The sequence below is a fragment of the Pleurodeles waltl genome, chromosome 2_1 (genome assembly GCF_031143425.1).
Source record: "Pleurodeles waltl isolate 20211129_DDA chromosome 2_1, aPleWal1.hap1.20221129, whole genome shotgun sequence".
NCBI lineage: Eukaryota > Metazoa > Chordata > Amphibia > Caudata > Salamandridae > Pleurodeles > Pleurodeles waltl.
In genome coordinates this window covers 724117406-724143416 of record NC_090438.1, presented here as the reverse complement: position 1 = coordinate 724143416, position 26011 = coordinate 724117406, and positions in this window count along the sequence as shown.

Genomic DNA, 26011 nt, shown 5'->3' with positions numbered 1-26011 from the left:
CCTCCCGTGTACCGACCGCTGGTGGACCTGTCGACAATGGAAGAACGACATATCATACTTACATACCGGCTTGACAGAGCAACTATACATGAACTATGTGCCCAGCTGGAGCCAGACCTGATGTCCCCCATCCGCCAACCCACAGGGATTCCCCCTCTGGTGCTGGTTCTGTCAGTACTCCATTTTTGGGCAAGTGGGTCGTTTCAGACAACAGTGGCCATATCATCTGGGATGTCTCAGCCTATGTTTTCAAAGGTTTTGTCCAGAGTGTTGTCTGCCCTGATGAAATACATGCAGAGATACATTATTTTCCCTGAGGTGGGTGAATTGGCTACAGTGAAGGGTGATTTCTATGCCCTTGGACATATCCCCAACATCATTGGGGCCATTGATGGGACCCATGTGGCTTTGGTTCCCCCCAAAGACAGCGAGCAGGTGTACCGAAACAGAAAAAGTTATCATTCGATGAATGTCCAGGTGGTCTGTTTGGCTGACCAGTACATCTCCCATGTAAATGCCAAGTTCCCTGGGTCAGTGCATGACGTGTATGCCATGCGAAATACCAGCATCCCTTATGTGATGGAACAGCTACAGAGACACCGTGTGTGGCTAATTGGTGACTCTGGTTACCCCAACCTGTCATGGCTACTGACCCCAGTGAGGAATCCCAGGACAAGGGCAGAGGAACGCTACAATGAGGCCCATGGGCGAACTAGGAGGATCATAGAAAGGACCTTCGGGGTCTTGAAGGCCAGGTTTAGGTGCCTGCATATGACAGGGGGATCCCTCATGTACTCACCAAAGAAGGTGTGCCAGATCATCGTGGCCTGCTGTATGCTTCACAATCTTGCATTGCGACGCCAGGTGCCTTTTCTGCAGGAGGATGGTCCAGATGGTGGTGTTGTTGCAGCTGTGGAGCCTGTGGAGAGTGAAGAAGAGGAAGACGACGGGGACGACGCGGACAACAGGGATACAGTCATACAACAATACTTTCAGTAGCACACAGGTAAGAAACAGCCACCCCAATTTACATTTACTTGAGGCCTCATGCGTCTCCACTGTCTGTGTTTCCCCCCAGTTCCTGTAAACTGATTTGTGACTTTCCCTCCCCTTTTCAGAGCTGTATGACCCACTGCCTGACTTCAGCTTTGTTTGCCCATGGACTAAAGCTTATTGAAATTGGTATGTTGTCATCACAAAGTAACTGGACATTATTGAACCGTTATGTGCAATACATTTGTTAAGAATACAAGCAGACTCCTGTTTATTTAAGTGAAATAAGTGATTTATTTAAAGTGCTAGATATAGGTAAATGATTGGGAAGCGCGGATGGGTGGGGGTGGAGTAATGTCCATGGCAGAGTCCAGTTCTCAGTCACACAGGTGCATTGTCCATATGCCTGTGGAAGGATGGAGCAGGGGCAGTTCAAGGTTGGACAGGGTGAGAATGTGGGACAGTGGGATGACATCAGGGGGTATCCTAGGCTGGCGGGAGTATTGCAATCCTACTCTGTCTTCTTGTGAGATCTCAGGTTCCGCTTGCGGGGTGGTTCTTCTTATGCAGGAGGTGGGGTTCTGGTGGCCTGTCGTTGTGTGGGGTCCTCCTGTCCACTGGCGCCGGCGGAGGTGGTTGGCTGTTCCTGGCCTGGGCTAGTGACAGGGGCCCTTTGGGGTGCCACATGGTCCCGCAATGTGGTGACGATCTGGGTAAGGGCCAGGACGATGGTCCCCATTGCGGAACCGATGTTCCTCAGTTCCTCCCTGAATCCCATGTACCGTTCCTCCTGCAGTTCCTGGATCTCCTGGAACCGGGCCAGTACTGTCGCCATCGTCTCCTGGGAGTGGTGGTATGCTCCCATGATGGTGGAGAGGGCCTCTTGGAGAGTCGGTTCCCCGGGCCTGTCCCCCCCCTGTCGCACAGCAGCCCTCCCAGTTCCCCTGTGTCCCTGGGCCTCTGTCCCCTGGCCGGTGTGCCCACTACCACTGCCCCCAGGTCCCTGTTGTTGTTGGGGTGGTGGGTCAACCTGGGTGCCCTGTAGTGGTGGACACACCGCTGATTGACGTGCCCTGGAGACAGAGGCATGGGCCCGCTGGGTGGGAGCTGTGCTGGTGTTCCCAGAGGGGGTTGGGTCTGGTGTAGCCTGTGGCTGTCTGTGGGGAACCGACTGTAAAGAGGTCCCCGATGGGCCGGGCTGGTCGTCTGGCTCCAGGGAGACAGAGCTGCTGTCATCGCTGGGGGCCTCTTCTGGGGGTGGGATGGACATCTCTGGACCCTCCGTGGCGGTGTGGTGGCGTTCAGGTCCTGCAGGGGTATAAAGGTATGGTTATTGCTTCTGTGTGTGGGATTTCGTGTGATGGGTGGGTGTCCGTGTACCCAAGTGCAGGCATTCCCTTGTGGGGGCTTTGGTGAGGGTGGCTTGTGGGGGTGATGTGTGTGTGCAGTGGGCATGCTTTGGTGATGGGTGTCCATGCTTTGGGGTCGCATGCAGGGCTTGGTGTTGGGATGGGTGGGTTGTGATGGTGAGGCTTTTGCTAGGGGTTGGTGTGAGGGGGGAGGGGGTGGGGGTGGGGGTATGATTTGGCATGCAGGTGGGGTGGGAAGATGTAGTGAAGATTTGCCTTACCAGAGTCCATTCCTCCGCCTACTCCAGCGAGGCCCTCAGGATGCAGGATGTGCAAGACTTCCTCCTCCCACGCGGTAAATTCTGGGGGAGTAGGTGGGGGTCCGCCGCCAGTCTTCTGCACCGCTATGTTGTGCCTTGATACCATGGAACGCACCTTCCCCCGTAGGTCGTTCCATCTCTTCCTGATGTCGTCCCGATTGCGTGGATGCTGTCCCACCGCGTTGACCCTGTCCACTATCCTTTGCCATAGCTCCATCTTCCTGGCAATTGTGGTGTGCTGCACCTGTGCCCCGAAGAGCTGGGGCTCTACACAGACTATTTCCTCCACCATGACCCTGAGTTCGGCGTCACTGAACCTGGGGTGTCTTTGGGGTGCCATGGGGTGGTGTGGTTGAGGTGTGGGGTGGCGTTTGTGGTGATGAGTGTGGTGCGTGTGGTGGTGTGTGGTGTTTGGTGCGTGGATTCTGTGTGGGTGATGGTGTTGTGTGCCTCTGTGTTGTGGGATTCTCTATTCTGTGCTCTGTCTCTGGCCTTCGTCAATGATTTCGGGTGGTAGGGGCTTGTGGGTGATGTGGGTGTGTGTTTTATATTGTGTTGGGTGTGTGGGAGTGGTGTTAGTATGTGTATCAGGTGTGTGTATTTCAAAGTGACCGATGTGGCTGAGTTTTCTATGGGTGTGTGTATTTTGACCGCGGCGGTGTGTACCGCCAATGGAATACCGCGTTTGAAAGACCGCTGCGTGGATTTGTGGGTCGGAATGGTATGGGCGTATTTCTGTTGGCGTGACGGTGGAGGTTTGGTCAGCGACATTTTTTCGCTGACCTTTGGTGTGGCGGATTATTGAGGATGTCGGGTTTTCGGCGGTTTGGCAGTTGCGGGCCAGAATGACTGTGGCGGTTTACCACGGCCTCGGCGGTGTTATGGCGGTCTTCTGGCCGGCGGTAAGCGCCTTTTACCACCGAGGTCAGAATGACCGCCTTTGTTTGCTTTTTAAAGACTTAAGACACTTTGGGGGTTATTCCAACTTTGGAGGAAGTGGTAATCCTTCCCAAAAGTGACGGTAAAGTGACGGATATACCACCAGCCGTATTACGAGTCCATTATATCCTATGGAACTCGTAATACGGCTGGTGGTAAATCCGTCATATTTGGGACGGATTACCACCTCCTCCAAAGTTGGAATAACCCCCTTTATGTCACTTTTTAGAGATATCTTTACAAATTCATATTGCATCTTTGATCGTTTTGACCTGCAAATACCCAGATAAATATTATATATTTTTCTAAACACTGTGTGGTGTATTTTTGTGGTGTTATATTATGGTATTGTATGATTTATTGCACAAATACTTTACACATTGCCTTCTAAGTTAAGCCTGACTGCTCCTGCCAAGCTACCAGAGGGTGGGCACAGGATAATCTTGGATTGTGTGTGACTTACCCTGACTAGAGTGAGGGCTTTTGCTTGGACAGGGGGTAACCTGACTGCCAACCAAAAAACCCATTTCTAACACCTTCCAAGCACAATAGAGAATATTGGCTGTGACATTCCTGCAGCCAATCCCACAGTCACCTGGAAAGAACCTGTTGCCAGGAAGTGGAGCACTGATAGTACCTGCACATGAGGGGGAATTACCATTGTGCAATGGATAGCGGTTAGCAGATCAGGCTCCAGTTGTGCAGACAGCTCTGTGATTGTGGCCCTGTCCAGATGATAGGTGAGTATGATGTGCCTCTCCTCCAGTGTAGCCAAGTCTGCAAGGGGTCTGTACACAGGTGCTTGCCTCTTCCTCCTATTCCTCCACAGTGGTTGGTATCTAAGTGAACCAAAAGTAAAATGGGTGTGACAACAGGACCTATGGACACACAATATCAGAGTACACAGAGTACGTATGTATTTGTACACTAGAATTGTCTAGGTTTGAGCAGTCAACACCAATGATGCACATTTTATTTCGATACATGAGTACTAGCAGTAGGAAATCGCGACTGCCTGTCATGTATGCAGGGACAGGTGGAAGTGACCTCACTCCTCCAGCGTTAGGCGTCATGGCCGAAGGCAGACTGCACCGCCGTGCAATTCCTCATTGGCAATCATGGGGCTCTATGGAGTATAGGAACCAATGATGATCAATGCTAGCGGTGAGGGTGTTCACTGCCACGGCCGTGACCGCCATTTTCTTTCTGCTACTTCACTTGATTCCTGACATTCCACTAGACAACATCTCCACTTTGTGTGCCGCTGTTACCTGTGTCTATAACCTGCCATGGCCCATGCAACAGGGGAAATGGCCCCAGCCTTCATGTCGGGAGGAGTTGGAGAGGCTTTTGGATGGGGTCCCACCCCTGAATGAGCGGTTGTATGGCCCGCCAGACCAACAGGTAAGTACACATGGGTAAGTTGCATGCGACATGGCTGCATGTAGATATATGTGTGTTCTAGCAGTGTGTTATTTGGGGGGTATGACTGCAGACAATGTGAATGCCGAGGTATGGGTCATGTGTATGTTTGATGAGGGGCAAATGCAGTATGTAGGCCATATGTGTGACAGGTTGGATTGTCTGGTTCATGCTGTCCTTCTGTCTGTGTCCCCTCTGCAAGTCAGTGCCCATCAGAAGAAGGGGTTGTGGCATGCCATCAACAAGGACGTGTGGACCCTGGTGATCCATAGTTGGGGGAGCACCCACTGCAGGAAACAGTGTGGGCCTGAGACGCTGGGCCCTAGGACCGTGGAGGACCAGCTGGGTATGGCTTCCCTATGAGGGAGTGGTGCCCATCAGAGCCTGGCCCCCCTAATGGCCCCCATACTGGTGGTGGCCTACCCAGAGCTGGATGGGCGCTTGAGGGCAGCACAGAAGCCACAAGGGGGTGAGTACAGTGTGTGTGAAATTCATTATTTGTTGCCTGGCATGGGATTTGGTTGCAGGGTTCTAGTCAGTGGATGCCCCAATATGCCGGTTTTAGACATTCCTGCATGGTCCTGCTTAGGTATGTAGCGTGGTATGCAAATTTGGTATTGCTAGGTAGTTAGCTTGTCATGGCATACAGGGCTTTGTTGGTCCCAGTAGGTGTGCAGATGGTAGTGTTTGGGTCCTACCTGCTGTAGTTACTAGGTAATGGTATGCCACTGTGGTCCATACAGCCCATTCTTAGTCCTAGTGAGTGATTATGATGTGTATGCCATCTGTGCTGTTGATGCTATGATTGACCCTGTGCTCCGTTACTCTCTCCCCCCTCTCCTTTTGTCATCCTGTCCATGTGTGCATTAGCATCATCTGGCGAAGGAGCAGGGGCACCGACAAGTGAGGGAGCTGCAGCCTACAGGACCCAGGAGGCACAGTCCACCGATGTCAAGGGGACCAGTGGGTTGGAGGGCGAGGGAAGCACCACAGGGGAGACTGGATCTGATACAACTGACTCTGATTCCTCCTCCGAAGGAAACTTCCTAGTGGTGGTGGAACCCTCTGGTATCACCCCAGCTACTTCATCTTCCACCACCCCCGTACCATCGCTGTCCTCTCAGTAGCCCCCCACCGAGTTGCCCATGCCCGCTCACCCAGGAGGATGGGCGTCGCCTCCGCCCCACGCACCTCAGGCCTGGCCCTCATCAGCCCTGCTGCCCTCAGTGAGGAGGTTATTGACCTCCTGAGATCATCTCTGTAGGGCAGTCAACTATAGTGAACGCCATCCAGGGGCTGGCATCGCAGATGCAGCAATGCAATGCCTACCTAGAGGGCATTCACAGTGGCTTGGCGGCCCTACAGAGATAGTTTTAGGCTCTGGCCTCCTCTTTGACGGCAGCCAGTGTCCCTGTTCCTTCCATCCCCCATCCAACTACCACTTCCAAGTCCCTGTCTCCTCTCCCCCAACCTATCCCACCCACACATTCTGACAAACATGCAACCAAAACAACAGACAGGACTCCCACAGACAAACACAGTCCACAAGCACACACAGATGTAGACACAACATCGACGAAGATGACGACGGTGAGTACAGCTGTCTAGCACACAAGGGAGGTAAGAAAAGCAGAGTTACACACACACACGCACAACACACACCATTCACACACACCATACACACAACCAGCTTCAGACGAAAAACAATGTATCAGACCCACGTCATAATAATGCAAGGACTACGGCATTCCAGAACAGAAAGTGTAATTGGATGAAAACAGCCACCATATTGTCCATGTGACAAAATACACAGGAGTCTCTGTGCAGAAAGGGCCAATGGCCAGTCCAAAGTACAAAAGGCTCACATGGCCACGGGGCACAGTCCAAGCCCCAACTCTTTCCCTGATGTAATCCGCACTACTTTGTGCAGGAGCATTGTGGTGGGAATGGCAAGGCACCTCAGGGGGAAGGGGGTGGGGGGCACCTCAGCTGAGTTGGGGGACTTGCCCACTGGTTCTGGAGGGGGCTCAATGCCCATTACAATTAGCTGGGAAGTGCAAGGTCACAGTCTCTGAGGTGGGGAACTTGCCCACTGGTTCTGGAGGGGGCTCCATGCCCATTTTCCTATGCTAGGGAGTGCAAGATCACAGTCTTTGAGTTGGGGGACTTGCCTACTGGTTCTGGAGGGGGCTCCATGCCCATTTTCCAATGCTGGGGAGTGCAAGGTCACAGTCTCAGGGTGGGGGACTTGCCCACTGGTTCTGGAGGGGGGTCCATGCCCATTACAATTAGCTGGGGAGTGCAAGGTCAAAGTCTCTGAGTTGGGGGACTTGCCCACTGGTTCTAGAGGTGGCTCCATGCCCATTTCCCTATGCTGGGGAGTGCAAGGTCACAGTCTCTGAGGTGGGTGACTTGCCCACTGGTTCTGGAGGGGGCTCCATGCCCATTTTCCTATGCTAGGGCGTGCAAGATCACAGTCTTTGAGTTGGGGGACTTGCCTACTGGTTCTGGAGGGGGCTCCATGCCCATTTTCCAATGCTGGGGAGTGCAAGGTCACAGTCTCGGGGTGGGGGACTTGCCCACTGGTTCTGGGGGGGGGGCTCCATGCCCATTACACTTAGCTGGGGAGTGCAAGGTCACAGTCTCTGAGGTGGGGAACTTGCCCACTGGTTCTAGAGGGGGCTCCATGCCCATTACAATTAGTTGGGGAGTGTGAGGCTACAGTCTCTGAATTGGGGGACTTCCACACTGGTTCTGGAGGGGGCTCCATGCCCATTTCCCTATGCTGGGGAGTGCAAGGCCACAGTCTCCGAGGTGGGGGACTTGCCCACTGGTTCTGGAGGGGGTTCCATGCCCATTACAATTAGATGGGGAGTGCAAGGCTACAGTCTCTGAGGTGGGGAACTTGCCCCCTGTTTCTGGAGGGGGCTCCTTGTACAACAGTCCCTGGGGGTGGCCTACATGCCCTCTGCTGGAGGTGAGGGCTGCTGTGTCCCAGACTGAGGTGAGGGCTGCTGTGTCCCAGCTTGAGGTGAGGGCTGCTGTGTCCCAGCCTGAGGTCAGTGCTGCAGTGTCCCAGCCTGAGGTGAGGGCAACTTGACCACTGCTGTTGGGAGGGGGGCTCTTGCCCCTCTTAGTTGGTGGGTGGGATCCTTCCCTCTCTTGGATGGTGGAGTGGGATCCCTCCCTCTCTTGCATCCACAACTAGGAGGTGCCTTCACTGTCCCCATGTACTGTTTGGCTGAGGTGCTGGGCTGGGTCTTTGGGACCCTGCTCTTACGGGCAGGACGGGGGTATGTGGAGGGAGAGGGAAGAGGTCACGTTGGGCGCGGAAAAGCTATTTAAGGACGTTGGGGCGGGGTGTGGGAGGAGAGATGAGAGTGGAGGTTGAGGGAGTGGTTGTTGGAGGTGTACATCTGCTGGACATGGGTACAGGTGCATTGGCAGTGTGCTGTTGTGAGGTGGATGGCTGATAGGTGTCCGTTTGTATTCGTTTGTGTATCTTAGGAGGTGGGGGGCAGACAGGGTGGGAAAGGACACAGGGGATGCGTGGGTGGATGCGTGGGTGGATGTTGTAGAGGTGTTTGCAAATGAGGTGTGTGTGCTGCTTGGTGTGGTGACGGTGGTGGTGGCTGTTGATGCAGTGCATGCAGGTGTGAGTGTGGATGTGACAGTGAGGGAGGAGGAGGATAAGGAGGGAGAGACAGTGAAGGCAGTGGATGTTGTCATATGTGCAACTGTCTGTTGTTTGTGTGAGCGCTTGTGGCCTGAAGTGTGCTGCCAGTGTTTGTCTGTGCCATTCTTAAGTGATGGTTTGTGTGCATGCTTGTCTGTATGTGTGCATGGGATGAGTTGGTGTTGGGGAGATTGGGACTGGCAAGTGGTAGTTGGAGGGGGGCGGTAGGAACAGGGACAATGGCTGCCACCAGAGAGGAGGGCAGAGCCTGGAACGATGCCCTCCAGGAATGCATTGCATTGCTGCATCTCGGATGCCAGCCCCTGGATGGCATTCACAATGGTTGACTGCCCTACAGAGATCGTTCTCAGGAGTTCAATAGCTTCCTCACTGAGGGCAGCAGGGCTCACTGGGGCAACATGACAAACACCGCCAATTGCACCCCTCCTGGGACCCCCTAAACCCTGTCTGACAAGGTATGCAACCTAGCTATGTTACCAGCCCATTACCCTTGAGCTGGATCATGCTGCTTTCTCTGAGCTGGCATTGAGGGGCATCCACTAACTGACAGCCACCACCAGGATCCCATGCCACCTATCAATCACAGTGTAAGGTACAAAGTACTCACCCCCTTGTAGCTGCTGTGATGCCCTCAAGCGCCCATCCAGCTCTGGATAGGCCACTGCCATATGCGGGCCATCAGGGGGGTCAGGTTCCAATGGGCTCACCGCCCTCACTGGGAGGCTATCCCCAGCTGGACCTCTGTGGTCTTCCGGGCCCAGCGTCTCAGGTCCTCCCACCTCTTCCTAGAGTGGGTGCTCTGCCTGCTGTAGACCCCCAGGGTCCCCATGTCCTTGCCAATGGCACGCCACAATTCCTTCTTCTGATGGGCGCTGACCTGCAGAGCAAAAATAGACATGAGTACACCATTACACATACAATCTAGCCTGTCACACATATGGCCCGCAAATCCCCTCCCATCCCCATTGGCGCACACATTACTCAGCACGCTACCACCAGACATACGACCCCCCCAAATGACACGATACTTGCACACACATCTCCATGCAACCCTGACACTTGCCTTGTGTCCAAGGTGTACTCACCTGTTGGTCTGGAGGCCCATACAGCTGCCAATACTGTGGTAAAACCCCATTCACCAAACGCTCCAACTCCTCCGAAGTGAAGGCAGGGGCCCTTTCCCCGGTCATACGGGCCATGGAAGGATCCAGACACAGGTCACAGCAGCACAGGCAGTGTAGGTGTTGCCCTGTGGAAAGTCAGGAATTGAGTGAGGTTATGGACAGAAAATGGCAGTCACGTCCGCGACAGTACACTTTCACTGCCGCTGGTGATCCCCATTGGCCACTGTACTCCATAGAGCCCCATGTTATCTAATGAGGAATAGCATGGTGGTGCAAGGCCGTCTTCTGCTATGATGCGCTAAACCGGCGGCATTACCTCACTTCCACCTGTTCCTACATACAGGACAAGCGGTTGACATTTTATAGTGGTGGACAATATTCAGATAATCGAGAACTGCGTTATTTCCAGTTTTTTGCACATACATTGCCATTCCCAATGTCCCGTCACATTCCTGCTCTATGTACTCTGAGGTGGTGGATCCATTGTTTGAGTGTGACAGCCTTCTTGCTCTTGTGTTCCTTAGATACCTACCACTGGGGAGGAATCGGAGGACGAGACAAGCCCCCGTGTACAGACCCCTTGTGGACTTGGCTAAACTGGAGGAGAGGCATGTAATACTCACCTATAGACTGGACAGGGCCACAATCACACAGCTATGTGCTCAATTGGAGCCTGATCTGATATCAGCTATGTGTCATCCCACTGGAATCCCCCTCTATTGCAAGTTCCATTTCTTGGCCACTGGTTCATTCCAAGTGACAGTGGGCTTGGCAGCAGGAATGTCACAGCCAATGTTCTCAATCGTGCTGGCAAGGGTTTTGTCTGCCGTGGTGAAACACACATGCAGCTACATTGCTTTCCCCAGGTGGAAGATTTGGACACTGTGAAGGTAGGATTCTATGCACTGGGACATATACCCAACATCATTGGGGCGATTGATGGTACACATGTTGCGTTTATTCCCCCCACCAGAATGAACAGGTGTTCAGGAATCTGAAGAGTTTCTACTCACTGAATGTGCAAATGGTGTGCCTGGCTGACCAGTACATGTTCCATGTCACTGCCAAGTATCCTGGTTGTGTGCATGACTCCTTTGTCCTGAGGAATAGCAGCATCCCACATGTGATGGCACAGCTACAGAGGCACAGGCTGTGGCTGTGATGAGGCTGAGTCCCCACCCAATGTATGTCAGTGTATGCCTTCTGGTGTTAACCCCATACCATTGTGTAGGGCTAATGTTTGTTCCTCAATACTTGCATGTGACTCTGACTACCCACACCTATCATGGCTCCTGACCCCTGTAAGGAATGCCAGGACAGACGCTGAGGGGCATATTTATACTCCGTTTGCGCCGAATGTGCGTCGGTTTTTTCGACGCAAATTCGGCGCAAAACTAACGCCATATTTATACTTTGGCGTTAGACGCGTCTAGCGCCAAAATATGGGCAAATAGCGTCATTTTTTTGCGTGAACGCCTTCCTTGCGTTAATGAGATGCAAGGAAGGCGTTCCCGTCTAAAAAAATGACGGCGACGCAAATGCGTCGTATTTATACTCCCGGGCAAAAATCACGCCCGGGAGTGGTCGGGTCAAAAAACCCTGCATTTGCGCCACTTTTTAACGCCTGGGTCAGGGCAGGCGTTAAGGGACCTGTGGGCTCAAAATGAGCCCACAGCTGCCCTCCCATGCCCCCAGGGACCCCCCCTGCCACCCTTGCCCACCCCAGGAGGACACCCAAGGATGGAGGGACCCACCCCAGGGACATTCAGGTAAGTTCAGGTAAGTATACATTTTTTTTTTTTTGGGTGGCATAGGGGGGCCTTATTTGTGCCCCCCTACATGCCACTATGCCCAGGGGACATAAGTCCCCTGGGCATGGCCATTGGGCTAGGGGGCATGACTCCTGTCTTTACTAAGACAGGAGTCATGTAAATGGCGTCTGGGCGTCGTTTAAAATGGCGCAAATCGGGTTAAGACGATTTTTTAGCGTCAACCTGACTTGCGCCATTTTTAAGACGCCCTAACGCCATTTTTCCCTACGCCGGCGCTGCCTGGTGCACGTGGTTTTTTTCCACGCACACCAGGCAGCGCCGGTCTGCTTGCGCCGGCTAACGCCATTCAATAAATACGGCGCCCACATGGCGCTTGAGAATGGCGTTAGCCGGCGCAAAATTTTTTGACGCTAAACTGCGTTAGTGCAGTTTAGCATCAAAAAGTATAAATACGGGCCTGAGAATCTTTATAATGATGCACATGGGCCAACCAGGAGAATTATTGAGAGGATCTTTGGCCTTCTGAAGGACAGGTTCAAATGCCTCCATCTAACTGGTGGATCCCTGTGCTACTCACCTGAGAAGGTCTGCCAGATAGTAGTGGCATGCTGCATGTTGAACAACCTGGCCCTCAGACGACATGTGCTTTACCTGTAGGAGGAGGAGACTGGAAATGCCCCTGTGGCAGCAGTGGACCCTGAGGACAATGAGGATGAGGAGGCAGAGGATCACGATGTGGGCAACACAACATCAGTTATACGTCAATACTTCCAATGACACACAGGTGAGACACTGGAACTGACCATTCCTCTGATTATTGATGTGTTCTGTGTGGCTGTAGCAGGATGGCATTCACTTCCTTTGCATCTCTACTTACTATCACCTATGGCTTCTCATTTTGCAGGTGTTGGTGATATGACAACAGTGTACTGATGTGATGTCTACATACAGATACAGGTCTTAAAATGTATGTGATCACAGTGTTCAGATAATTTGCACAAGATGTAACTGTTTCCATATATGCACATTTTCATCACATAAAACACTTTCACTTGGGTTGTGTCAAAGGGTGTTTATTGTAGTGCAAATAATTGATGGAAAAGTGCAATGGAATGGAGTGATGGTAGAGGTTAGTCCAGGGTATTGTTCCTGTCTATTTGTAGCACAGGTCCTGTGTCCAAGGGGCCATAGGAAGGGGAGCAAAGGCAGTTCAAATTGGAAAAGGTGACAAGGTGGGACACAAGGGGGACATTCAGGAGGGTCTCACTTCCTGGCGACGGTCTTGTCTTGGCAAGTGTCTCTGGCTTCTGTCTGGGTCACAGGGAACATTTGCGGGGTGGTTCACCTTCTGCAGGAGGAGGGGTGCTGGTGGCCTGTGGGTCTTGTGGCAGGGCCTCCTGCCCACAAGCTGCAGCAGAAGTGGTGGGCTGGTCAGTAGACTGGCTAGTGGTAGGGGGCCACTGGTGTGCTATTGTCAAAGTACCTTGATTTGATTTCCTTAGGAGCAGAAGATAAATCCTCAGTCCCAACCCAGACTACTCGCAACAAAATAGAACCTCTGTTTTGAGCACCCTGAAGGGGAAAAGGGGAATGGGATTTGGAGTGATTGCCTCAGAAATGGTGTTTCTTCAAATACTCAGTCTGCCATTCACTTCTTATTTTAACTGGATTACAGCACCTGCAAAATTACAATTACAATTACTAGGGACACACTATTGTAACTGCATCATCCATTTACATTTACTAATGATTAATTTCACTAACAATGATAACACACTCTCTTACCCTGAGTTCCCTGAGGATTTTGCCTCTCTCTTTCTCTAATACTGTTGGATGTTCAATTATTATGAAATGATTTTCTTAGAAGATTAGATTACTTCTCAACCTTTGTGCTGAAATATATTTTGAGTTTGTTTGACTGCACGTTCTTAAATAATTTTGAATAGTTGCTATATATATATATATATATATATATATAGTTTATATAGCTAAAAGTCAAGTATGGTTGTATAATGCGTGAAAATAGTTTTTCCTGTTGTCTGTTTTACATCTTTTTCTGTTAGTAATAATCTGTATGCTTCTTTAAATTCATCGTAATAATATTCTCCAGTAAACGTTTTGAACTCTGGTTGATAATATATTTATATTCTTTGAATGTTCACAAGAGACAGTTCCAAACCGAAACTCTTTTAAAGCTGCGAAAACCTTCTATCACTGCTTTTGCTTCTAAGCAATTAAATATAATCTGTAGTTAACTCTAATAGTCTGTGAAATGCATGCAAAGCCAAGTATGCCTCAGAAAACATTTACCTCACAACGAGTGCTCTCTCAACACATCTGGAGTTCTGTCAGGTTACAGTTGAAGTGCGAAGCTCTCTAGCGACGCACACGTATCATAGCAACAAAACTGAGTGCAACACTAGAACGACAACTTAACGTCTGAAATTCTCGACGGCCATCTTGGAATCCTCTCTTCTGCATTTTCTTTACAACGTGTGTAGCACGACTCAACAAACTTTCTTCCAAGAAGGACATCGCTTTTTCCACTGTGGACACTTCTTTACCAGCACTCCTATAGTTTTTCCTTTACGTTTTGCTGTTCTTACATGGCAAGTTTGAGGGTTCTTGACAGCTGTCCATTCCCTCATGATGTTGGCCATATCTGCCAGCACCCCTGCTATGGATACCATGGTGGTGTTGAGGGCCTGCAAATCCTCCCTGATCTCCTTCTGGTGTACCTCCTGCAGCTCCTTGTTGTCCTGCATGTTGGTTAGGATCTGGCCCATCTTGTCCTGGGATTATTGGTAAGCCCCAAGGACATTGATGAGTGTCTCCTGGAGAGTCAGTTCGCGTCGCCTGTCATCCCCCTGTCGCACAGTGGTCCTCCCAGTGTCCCTGTTCCCTGTGCCTCTGTCCCCTGAGCGATGTGCCCACTGCCACTGACCCCAGGTCCCTCATTGTCTTGGGTGTGAAGTGTGAACTTGGGTCCCTGTATAGATAGGCACACTGCTGATTGATGGGTCATGGGGACAGAGGTGTGGGGATGATGGGTGGGTGCTGTGGTGTTGGATACTGGGGTGGCCGACTGACCGTGGTCCCTGATGGGCCAGGTAGTTCATCAAGATCCTGAAGTCCAGAGTTACTGTCATCACTGGGGGTGTCTTCTTTTGGAGGACTGGTTAGTCGTGGCACCTCCTTGCAGCTGTGATTGGCTAGGGCACCTGTGGGCATGTAAGTGATGCATTATACTCCATATCTGTGACATATTGTACAACCCTTGCTTCCCCTATATTGTTGCTTGCTGTTGCCCTGCCATCTTTGTTTGTGTATGGTGATGGATTGTGGGCTCAGTAGTTCTCCATGCTGTGCATGCTTTGGTGATGGGTGTCCATGCAGTGCTGGGAGCGCTGCTCATGCATTGGTATGGCATGCAGGGCTTGGCATTGGGGTTAGTCATATGTGAAGGTGCAGTGTATGGGATGGAGTGGAGTGATGGGAGTGAGGGTGAGGGGTGTGATGGCATGCAGGTACGGGGGTGACAAGTAGTAAATATTGCCTCACCAGTGTCCAGTCCTCCGGCTACTCTAGTGAGTCCCTCAGGATGCAGTATTGCCAAGACTTGTTCCTCCCATGCTGTGAGCTGTGGGTGAGGAGGTGAGGGTCCACCGCCAGTCCTCTGTATGGTGAGGTTGTACCTTGCTGCCACGGAACGTACCTTTCCCCGTAGGTCGTTCCAACTCTTCCTGATGTGGTCCCTTGTTCTTAGATGCTGTCCCACAGCATTCACCCTGTCTGCCGATTCTCCGCCATAGCTCCATCTCCCTGGCAATGAATATTTGCTCTACCAGTGCTCTAAACAGCTGTGGCTCTACCCTGACTATTTCCTCGACCATGACCCGCAACTCTTCATCAGTGAAATGGGGGTGCCATTGTGGGGACATGGGTGGTGTGTGTTGTATAGAGGCTGTTGAGTGATGTGGTGGGGTGTGGGATGTGGGGGGCGTGACGGATGTATGGGTGTTTGTGGTGTGTAGTTGTCTCAGTGGTCTTCGTGTTAGTCTTGTGGCACTTATTGGTAAAAGGTGGTGTGTGATGTGGGTGTGTGTTTTATAGTGCTATGGGTGTGTGGGTGTGGTGTGTAAATGAGTGTCAGGTGTGTATGTTTAGTTTTGGCCAATGTTGTGTTGCTTTGTATTAGGGTGTCCATTCTTAGCGCCGGTGTATACCGCCAATGGTTTACCGCCATTGAATGTCCACTGTGGGGATTCATGGATTGTAATGTGGTGGGCGTTGTTTTGTTGGCATAACGGTATGGGTGTTCGTACTGCCATTTTAGCACTGACCTTTGGGCTAGCGGATTTGTGTTTGTGGCAGTATTCTGTCAGTTTTGTGTGTGTGTGTTATAATATGGCAAACGGATATTCGCCACCGTGGCGGTATGTTGAAGTCCGTCACTGCGGCGGTAAGCTGCATTTACTGCTAATACCATAATGAGGGCCTAAGTCTTTTTTTGAAGATTTTTTTTAGTGTGACAAAGTCACCAATCCGATCTGACCTCCCTGGAGCCCTTTTCAGATATGCGTCGCAGGACACCCCGGTGAAGATTTCTTAGTTCAGACTTAAATGATTTTTTGGGCTGAAAATCTTCATACGGGCCAAAGCTGAATCTTGTTCTGACGTCCCTGGAGCACTCCTTGGATGCGCTGCATGGGAAGTCCCGGTCAGCTTTTTACCTTCAGACTTAGGGGGTCATTCTGACCTCGGCGGTAAAAGGCGCTTACCGCCGGTCAGAAGACCGCCATAACACCGCTGCGGACGCGGTAAACCGCCACGGTCATTCTGACCCGCAACTGGCAAACTGCCAAAAATCCGACATCAACAAAAGTCCACCACACCAACGGCCAGCGCAAAACTGCCGATGACCAAACCTCCACCGTCACGCCAACAGAAATACGCCCATGCCATTCCGACCCACAAATCCCCGCAGCGGTCTTTCAACCGCTGTATTCCATTGGCGGTACACACCGCCGCGCTCAAAATACACACACCTTTACAAAACACTACCACATTGGACAAATCAAAATACACACACCTGAGACACATACACACACCACTCCCACACACCCAATTAAATATAAAACACACACCCACATCACCCACAAACCCTTACGACCACAATTGCGACTGAAGGACAGAGAGAGACAGCACAGCATAGAGTAGACCATCACACAGAGGCAAATGACAACATCACCCACACAATTTCCATGCACAAAACACCATACACCACCACACTCACCACACTCTACAACACATACACCACCCCTCACCTCATCCACACCACCCCATGGCACCCCAAAGACACCCCAGGTTCTCTGACGTCGAACTCAGGGTCATGGTGGAGGAAATAGTTCGTGTAGAGCCCCAGCTCTTCGGGGCACAGGTGCAGCACACCACCATTGCCAGGAAGATGGAGCTATGGAGCAGAATAGTGGACAGGGTCAACGCTGTGGGACAGCATCCACGCAATCGGGACGACATCAGGAAGCGGTGGAACGACCTACGGGGAAGGTGCGTTCCATGGTATCAAGGCACAACATCGCGGTACAGCGGACTGGCGGCGGACCCCCACCTACTCCCCCAGAATTCACAGCATGGGAGGAGGAAGTCTTGCACATCCTGCATCCTGAGGGCCTCGCAGGAGTAGGCGGAGGAATGTACTCTGGTAAGGCAAATCTTCACTACTTCATTACCCCCACCCCACCTGCATGCCAAATCATACCCCCATCCTCACCCCCATCACACCAACTCCTTGCAAATGCCTCACCATCACATCCCACCCATCCCAATACCTAGCCCTGCATGCGTCCCCAAAGCATGGACACCCATCCCCAAAGCATGCCCACTGCACACACGCATCACCCCTCAAGCCACCGTCACAAAAGCCCCCACAAGGAAATGCCAGCACTGGGGTACACGGCCACCCACCCATTACACGAAATGCCACACACAGAAGCTATAACCATACTCTTATACCCCTGCAGGACCCGAACGCCACCACACCGCCATGGAGGGTCCAGAGATGTCCATCCCACCCACAGAAGAGGCCCCCAGTGACGACAGCAGCTCTGTCTCCCTGGACCCAGATGACCAGCCCGGCCCATCGGGGACCTCGGGACAGTCGGTTCCCCACAGACAGCCACAGGCTACACCTGACCTAACCCCCTCTGGGAACACCAGCACAGCTCCCACGCAGCGGGCCCATGCCTCTGTCTCCAGGACACGTCAATCAGCGGTGTGTCCACCACTACAGGGCACCTAGGTTGACCCACCACCCCAACAACAACAGGGACCTGGGGGCAGTGGTAGTGGGCACACCGTCCAGGGGACAGAGGCCCAGGGAAACAGGGGAACTGGGAGGGCTGCTGTGCGACAGGGGGGGGACAGGCCCAGGGAACCGACTCTCCAAGAGGCCCTCTCCTCCATCATGGGAGCATACCACCACTCCCAGGAGACGATGGCTACGGTACTGGCCAGGTTCCAGGAGATCCAGGTACTGCAGAAGGAACAGTTCATGGGGTTCAGAGAGGAACTGAGGAACATTAGTTCCGCAATGGGGACCATCGTCGTGGCCCTTAACCAGATAGTCACCACATTGCGGGACCATGTGGCACCACAAAGGGCCCCTGTCACTAGCCTGGACCAGGAACAGCCTACCACCTCCGCCGGCACTAGTGGACAGGAGGCCCCCACACAACGACAGGCCACCAGAACCCCACCTCCTGCAGAAGAAGAACCACCCCGCAAGCGGAACCTGAGATCTCACAAGAAGACAGAGTAGGATGCCAAGACCCCCGCCAGCAAACGATACCCCCTGATGTCATCCCACTGTCCCACATTGTCACCCTGTCCAACCTTGAACTGCCCCTGCTCCATCCTTCCACAGGCATATGGACAATGCACCTGTGAGACTGAGAACTGGACTCTGCCATGGACATTACTCCACCATCACCCATCACCGTTTTACAATCATGTTCCCAAATGTAGCACTTTAATTAAATCACTTATTGCACTTAAAAAATCTGGAGTCTGCTTGTATTTTGAACAAATGTATTAGATATAACGGTGCAAAAATGTTCAGTTACATTGTGATGACAACATACCACTGTCACACAGCTGTAGTCCATGGGCAAACAAAGCAGAGGTGACGCAGTGGGGCCCACAGCCCTGAAAACGGAAAGGAAAGTCACAACTCAGTTAACAGGAACTGGGGGGAACTCAGACAGTAGAGAGGCAGGAGACTTTAAGTAAATGTAAAATGGCGTGGTTGATTCGTACCTGTGTGCTACTGAAAATACTGTTGTATCACTGTGTCCCTGTTGTCTGTGTCGTCCCCATCGTCTTCCTCCTCTTCACTCTCCACAGGCTCCACAGCTGCTACAACACCACCATCTGGACCATCCTCCTGCAGGAAAGGCACCTGGAGTCGCAAAGCCAGGTTGTGAAGCATACAGCAGGCCACGATGATATGGCACACCTTCTTTGGTGTGTACATTAGGGATCCACCTGTCATATGCAGGCACCTAAACCTGGCCCTCAGGAGGCCGAAGGTTCTTTCTATAATCCTCCTAGTTTGCCCATGGGCCTCGTTGTAGCGTTCCTCTGCCCTTGTCCTGGGATTCCTCACTGGGTAAGTAGCCACGGCAGGTTGGGGTAACCAGAGTCACCTAATAGCCACACACGGTGTCTCTGTAGCTGTTCCATCACATAAGGGATGCTGCTATTTCGCATGATGTACGCGTCATGCACTGACCCAGGGAACTTGGCATTTACATGGGAGATGTACTGGTCAGCCAAACAGACCACCTGGACATTCATAGAATGATAACTTTTTCTGTTCCTGTACACCTGCTCACTTCCACTGGGGGGAACCAAAGCCACATGGGTCCCGTCAATGGCACCAATGATGTTGGGGATGTGTCCAAGGGCATAGAAATCACCCTTCACTGTAGCCAAATCGCCCACCTCAGGGAAAACAATGTAGCTCCGCATGTATTTCATCAGGGCAGACAACACTCTGGACAAAACCTTAGAAAACATAGGCTGAGACATCCCAGATGATATGGCCACTGTTGTTTGGAATGATCCACTTGCCCAAAAATGGAGTACTGACAGAACCTGCACCAGAGGGGGAATCCCTGTGGGTTGGCGAATGGGGGACATCAGGTCTGGCTCCAGCTGGGCACACAGTTCCTGTATAGTGGCTCGGTCAAGTCTGTATGTCAGTATGACATGTCTTTCTTCCATTGTCGACAGGTCCACCAGCGGTCTGTACACTGGAGGATTCCTCCATCTCCTCGCAAGTCCCAGCGGACGGTGCCTAGGAAGGACAACATGGAGCACAGTCAAGCAACCCACAGGTACGTAACCACAGCTTGCACAGTACACGATTCGCTATGCATTGAATGGCTTGTATGAGTGGCAATGCAAGGCCTAGGCCTGTGTGACGCTGTAGAAATTAAGCCATGTGGGCCCTTGAAATGGCGGCTGCCTGACCTGTGAAGTGTGACAATGGGATGTGAGGTCAATGCGCTGGCGTGGCACACCGTGGCGGTGGGCGGTCGAAGACCGCGGCGCAAAGCAGCATTGGTTAACATTGAACCCTATGGGTCTCATGAGCCAATGACGATGTGCGTCGGCGGTCGCGGTACGCACCGTCGCGGGCGTGACCGCCATTTTCTATCTGCTTAATCACTCGAGACCTGATCATCCACAGGAGAGGACCTATACTGGAAGTGCTGCTGTGACCTCGGTCTGGAAGAGACAATGGCTGCTGCGACTGGGGAAAGGCCCCTGTCTTCACATCTGAGGAATTGGAGAAACTTGTTGATGGGGTCCTCCCCCAGTATGCGCTACTCTACGGTCCTCCATACCAACAGGTAAGTACACAGGGAGCACGTTGTATGGGCTATGCCTGTGTTGAGTGGGGTGGATGTAAGATGGTGGGGAGGGGAGCAAATGAGGAATGCAACGCACGACAGATGAAAGCATGTGCCACATGGCAAGGTTGGGGAGGGGGGGCCACTCACATCGACCATGCAGAAAAGTGATGATATTTCTTTTCCCACCCTGTACATGTCACATAGGTCAGCGCCCATCAGAAGATCGACATTTGGCGTGCCATCGCCAAGGACGTCCGGGCCCTGGGGGTCCACAACAGACGGGGCACCCACTGCCGCAAGAGGTGGGAGGACATCTGCTGCGGGAGCAGAAAGACCGCCGAGGCTCTGCTGGGGATGGCCTCCCAACCTAGGAGGGGTGCCACACGGCAATTGACCCCCCTGATGTCCCGGATCCTGGCGGTGGCCTACCCCGATTTGGATGGGCGCGTGAGGACATCACAGCAGACACAAGGGGGTGAGTCTCAGCACATTCTGCTATATTAGCGCACAGTGGAGGTGTCTGGGTGGGGGAGGAGGGCTGTGGCTATCTCTAGGCCAGGGCGGTTTCTGTAGGCTAGGCCCCTCCGTTAGGCATGGCCCTGTGCCCCCGCCCCCCACCTCTGTAGGGTGCTAAGTACAGCTATCCAAGGCCCGGGCACACCTATGTGTGCAGTCGTCGTCCATAGACTTGTAGGCCAAGTCACAAAAATTGAGTAGTGTACCCCGAGTGCGCGGCGTAGTGCAGGGGGCTTCTGTGTCTGTCCTCTCCACCAACGGTGCCGCCAATGCATGCACTCAACATGTCTTTCTTTCTTCTCCCCCCCTTTTTTTTGGTTTTCCTGTTCATGTGTGCATTAGCATCATCAGGCGGAGGAGAAGTGGCATCGGCGCACGAGGGAGCTGCATCTCACATTACCCCGGATGGCCCTGCAACCGACTCCGAGTTCACCAGTGAGACGGAGGGCGAGGGGAGCTCCACAACGGGGACCCATGGAGACGTCAGCGACACCGACACGTCCTCGGAAGGGAGCTCCCTTGTGGTGGCGGCAACATCCGTGCCCACCGCAACAACAGGTACAGCCGCCACCTAGTGCACCAGCTCCGCCCTCCCAGCAGCCCCTCAGCGTTCGCCCCGTGCCCGCTCGGCCAAGAAGCCGGGCATCTCCTTCGCCCCAGGCACCTCAGGCCCTGCCCCAGTTACCCCTGCTGCCCTCAGTGCGGAGATCATTGACCTCCTCCAGACGCTCATTGTTGGGCAGTCTACCCTTTTGAATGCCATCCAGGGGGTTGAAAGGGAGGTGCATCGGAGCAATGCATACCTGGAGGGCATTCATTCGGGACAGGCTTCCCATCAGCGATCATTCAACGCTCTGGCCTCAACACTGACGGCAGCCATTGTCCCTGTCTCCAGCCTCCCTCCTCCAACTCCCTCCACCCAGTCGCACTCCCCTGTTCCTCTGCCTACCCCAGACACACCTACAGACCAGCCTGCACACACATCAACACCCAAGGGCAGCTCATCCAGACATAAGCACCACAGATCACACAAGCATTCACACAAGCAACATCCACATGCAGACATGCCAACAGCCACTGCCTCCTCTGTGTCCCCCTCCTCCTCGTCTCCCTCTTCCCTCCCAGTGACGTCTCCACTCACACCTGCATGCACACCACCATCAGCCAGTACGTCCATCACGAGCACACCCACCAGAGCACTCCGCACACGTGCAGTCACCACCCCCACTGCCATTTACACGTCCCCTGTGTCCTCTCCTGTGTGTCTGTCACCCCCTCTTCCAAACCACACAAACGCAGGCAGCTACCCACCCAACAGCCATCCACCTCACGACAGCATCCGTCACAAGCACCTGCACCCAAAGACAGCACACTTGACTCTCCTACAACCACATCCTCTTCCTCCACTCCCATACCCACTGCACCTACCCTTCCCATTGCTCCTAAAAAGTTTTTCCTCTCCAAACTGAACCTCTTTGCATCACCTGACCCACCCCCTCCATCTCGTAAGAGTCCAAACAGCACCTCAGCCACCACAAGCCCTGCACCTACTAGGACCATAGTTCAGGGCTATTGGAGTCCACCAGCTCCTAGGGCCGGAACATCGGCCAGCAGCAAGGGACAGCCAGCCCACCCCCTGGGAAAAGAACCAAAAAAGGGAAGGGCCGGCGCAACAGGCCTGAGACGGCTGCCCCCAAGGACACTACCCTTGCACCGTCACATGGCACATCCACAAAGGGAGGCAAGGGCCCCAGAGATTCGGCGAAGGAGGGCAAGGGCAGCAGGGTGGACAAGTCCGGCAGCAGGCGAGCTGCCCAGGAGGGCCCCACCAGCCCCATTTCGGTGGTGATGGAGGACACCCAGGGGCCCAGGAATCCAGCACAGGAGGGCCCCGCTAGCGAAAGGTCGGATGGCGACTGAGCAGTAATTATTGGCCAGATCTGGTTCCCTGGGAACACAAGACAAGCACCGCTGAACAGGGCCCCGCCGTGACAAGCAACGCAGAACAGGGCCCCGCCGTGACAAGCACCGCTGAACAGGGCCCCGCCGTGACAAGCACTGCTGAACAGGGTCCCGCCAAGACATGCACCGCTGAACAGGGCCCCGCCGTGACAACCACCGCTGAACAGGGCCCCGCCGTGACAAGCACCGCTGAACAGGGCCCCGCCGTGACAAGCACCGCTGAACAGGGCCCCGCCGTGACAAGCACCGCTGAACAGGGCCCCGCCGTGACAAGCACCGCTGAACAGGGCCCCGCCAAGACATGCACCGCTGAACAGGGCCCCGCCAAGACAAGCACTGCTGAACATGGCCCCGCCGTGACAAGCACCGCTGAACAGGGCCCTGCCGTGACAAGCACCGCTGAACAGGGCCCCGCCAAGACCTGCACCGCTGAACAGGGCCCCGCCAAGACAAGCACCGCTGAACAGGGCCCCGCCAAGACAAGCACCGCTGAACAGGGCCCCGCCGTGACAAGCACCGCTCCGCTGGGCCCTTCCTGACAAGCACCGCTCCGTTGGGCCCCGCCGTCTCTGAACTGCTCCGCTGGGCCCTTCATCTCAAGCACCGCTCCGCTGGGCCCTTCCTGTCAAACACCGCTCCGCTGGGCCCTTCATCTCAAGCACCGCTCCGCTGGGCCCTTCATCTCAAGCACCGCTCCGCTGGGCCCTTCCTGTCAAGCACCGCTCCGCTGGGCCCTTCATCTCAAGCACCGCTCCGCTGGGCCCTTCCTGTCAAGCACCGCTCTGCTGGGCCCTTCCTGTCAAGCACCGCTCCGCTGGGCACCGCCGTCTCTGAACTGCTCTGCTGGGCCCTTCATCTCAAGCACCGCTCCTCTGGGCCCTTCATCTCAAGCACCGCTCCGCTGGGCCCTTCCTGTCAAGCACCGCTCCGCTGGGCCCTTCCTGTCAAGCACCGCTCCGCTGGGCCCTTCATCTCAAGCACCGCTCCGTTGGGCCCTTCCTGTCAAGCACCGCTCCGCTGGGCCCTTCATCTCAAGCACCGCTCCGCTGGGCCCTTCCTGTCAAGCACCGCTCCGCTGGGCCTTTCATCTCAAGCACCGCTGGCCCATTGGCAGGGCCGGATCTGTGTCGGGCAGGGCTTCACGAAGCACTCTGGCCAACATGCCTCCTCCATAACCAGTGGAGTCTGTAATCCACCTGATGGACTGTGGCTTTGCACTTCCCAGGATGTGACAGTGGTCAACCCACCCACTGTAGAGACTTGAGAGACTGTGGCTTTGCACTCCCCAGGATGGTACAGTGGGCATGGTGGCCCCTCGTGGATCTGGCGTTGTGGACTCATGTGGCTGAGGTGCCCCCCCTTCCCTTCCCCCTGAGGTGCCTGTAGTTTTATTATCTGATGCCCCAGCAGTGTTCTCTCCAATGGAATCGGGTCTCGTGTGTGGGCTTTGCCCATGTGTTTATGCACATTGGCCCACGAACAATGGAAGGTAGCCAATATGTGCTGGACTTTTGGCCTATGTATATATTGTTCATGTTGTGATATATTTTATTTAGGTATTTCATTTTTCACTTAACTTCAAATATGGTATAATATACTTCAATTTTAATGATCAATTTATTTTGTCTTTGCATTATTCCAGGGGGTTTGGGGGGTGTCACTCTGACTTGTTGCTCTGCATTGGTATGTAGGGATTTGGGGGGGGTAGGGGGGTGGGTGTGTCGCGTATGTGTGTGCCCGTAACCTTTTCTCCTCCCCCCTCCCCTGTGTCGTAGGTGCTGTACTCACCGTTGTCGTCTGCGCCGGCGTTCGTGCTCCTGGTAGAGGAGCAGGTAGACAATAGCTGGTAGGATGTTTAATTCGGGTTCCATGCTGTCCAGATTCCTCGTAGAGTGTATAGAGGTGAGCGTTTTCCCGTTCGTAGTCTGTTTCCGCCGTGTTTTTATCGGCGGGGCTCCCGCCCCGGAAAAGGTGGCGGATTGGTGAGTTGTGATAGGGTGGGCGGTACATTGTCTGCCGCCTGTCTGTTGGCGGTGACCGCCGCGCTGTTTGTTTGTCCCGCTGTGGCGGTCGGAGTGTTCAGGGTCAGAATTCCATTGTTTTTACCGCCTGCCTGTTGGCGGGTTGGCCGCCACTTTAACACAGACCGCCAGGGTCGGAATGACCCCCTTAGTCACTTTTTTGGAGCTTTTTCTCTCCGACTTCGAATAAACCTTCACAGCAAGCCAATTTCGAGTTGACATCATCAGATTGGCTTTCTGGGAGCCCCTGGTGAAATACTGTAAGTCTGGGGCTCCGGAGCATATCAGCTGGACGAACCTGCAAGTCAAGCTGGGTCATGGACTACGTAATCTGGCTTGATTCTGGACCATGGTTTGGTCCCTTTATGGCTCCCATCTTCTCCAAACTTCTGGATCTTCTGGATGGTCTTTGAAGGTCCTTTAGGAGTCCACAGCTCACCCCTAGGTTCCAGAAGCTCTGAGATGCTCCTTGACGGTTCGGACGCCAATTCCCCGAATGCACCTGGCTCAAACTCCAAAATGACCACTGGACAGTGGTCAGCTGCTCTGTTTCTTAAGGACTTGATGCAGGGGACATTGGTTAGCTATTTTTCACCTGTAGCAAGCAGGGAGTCCCTTCTTGAACCAGTTGAAGCCAGGCAAAGTTCTTTTTGTTGTGAACCCCAAGTGTGCAGCTGGTGCTGTCCTTCAGAGTGCAGTGTCCAGGTACAGGTCAGGGGTCCAGCACGGCAGTCCTTCTTCTTCTGATGTTCTTCCTTGAAGGAATCTGGAGTGTGGTTGCAGCTCTGCCATTTTTATCCTTGCTCCTGTGGTGGTAAGCAAGGGGAAGACGGTGCAATCACAGGCAGGCTCCTTCCCACTTTAATTAGCACTTCCTGGGAAGTGTGGCAAAAATCAATCCCAGGGAGCAGCATTCTTCAAAAATCCAACTTGGCTGAAACTGATTTTTGGAGGTTA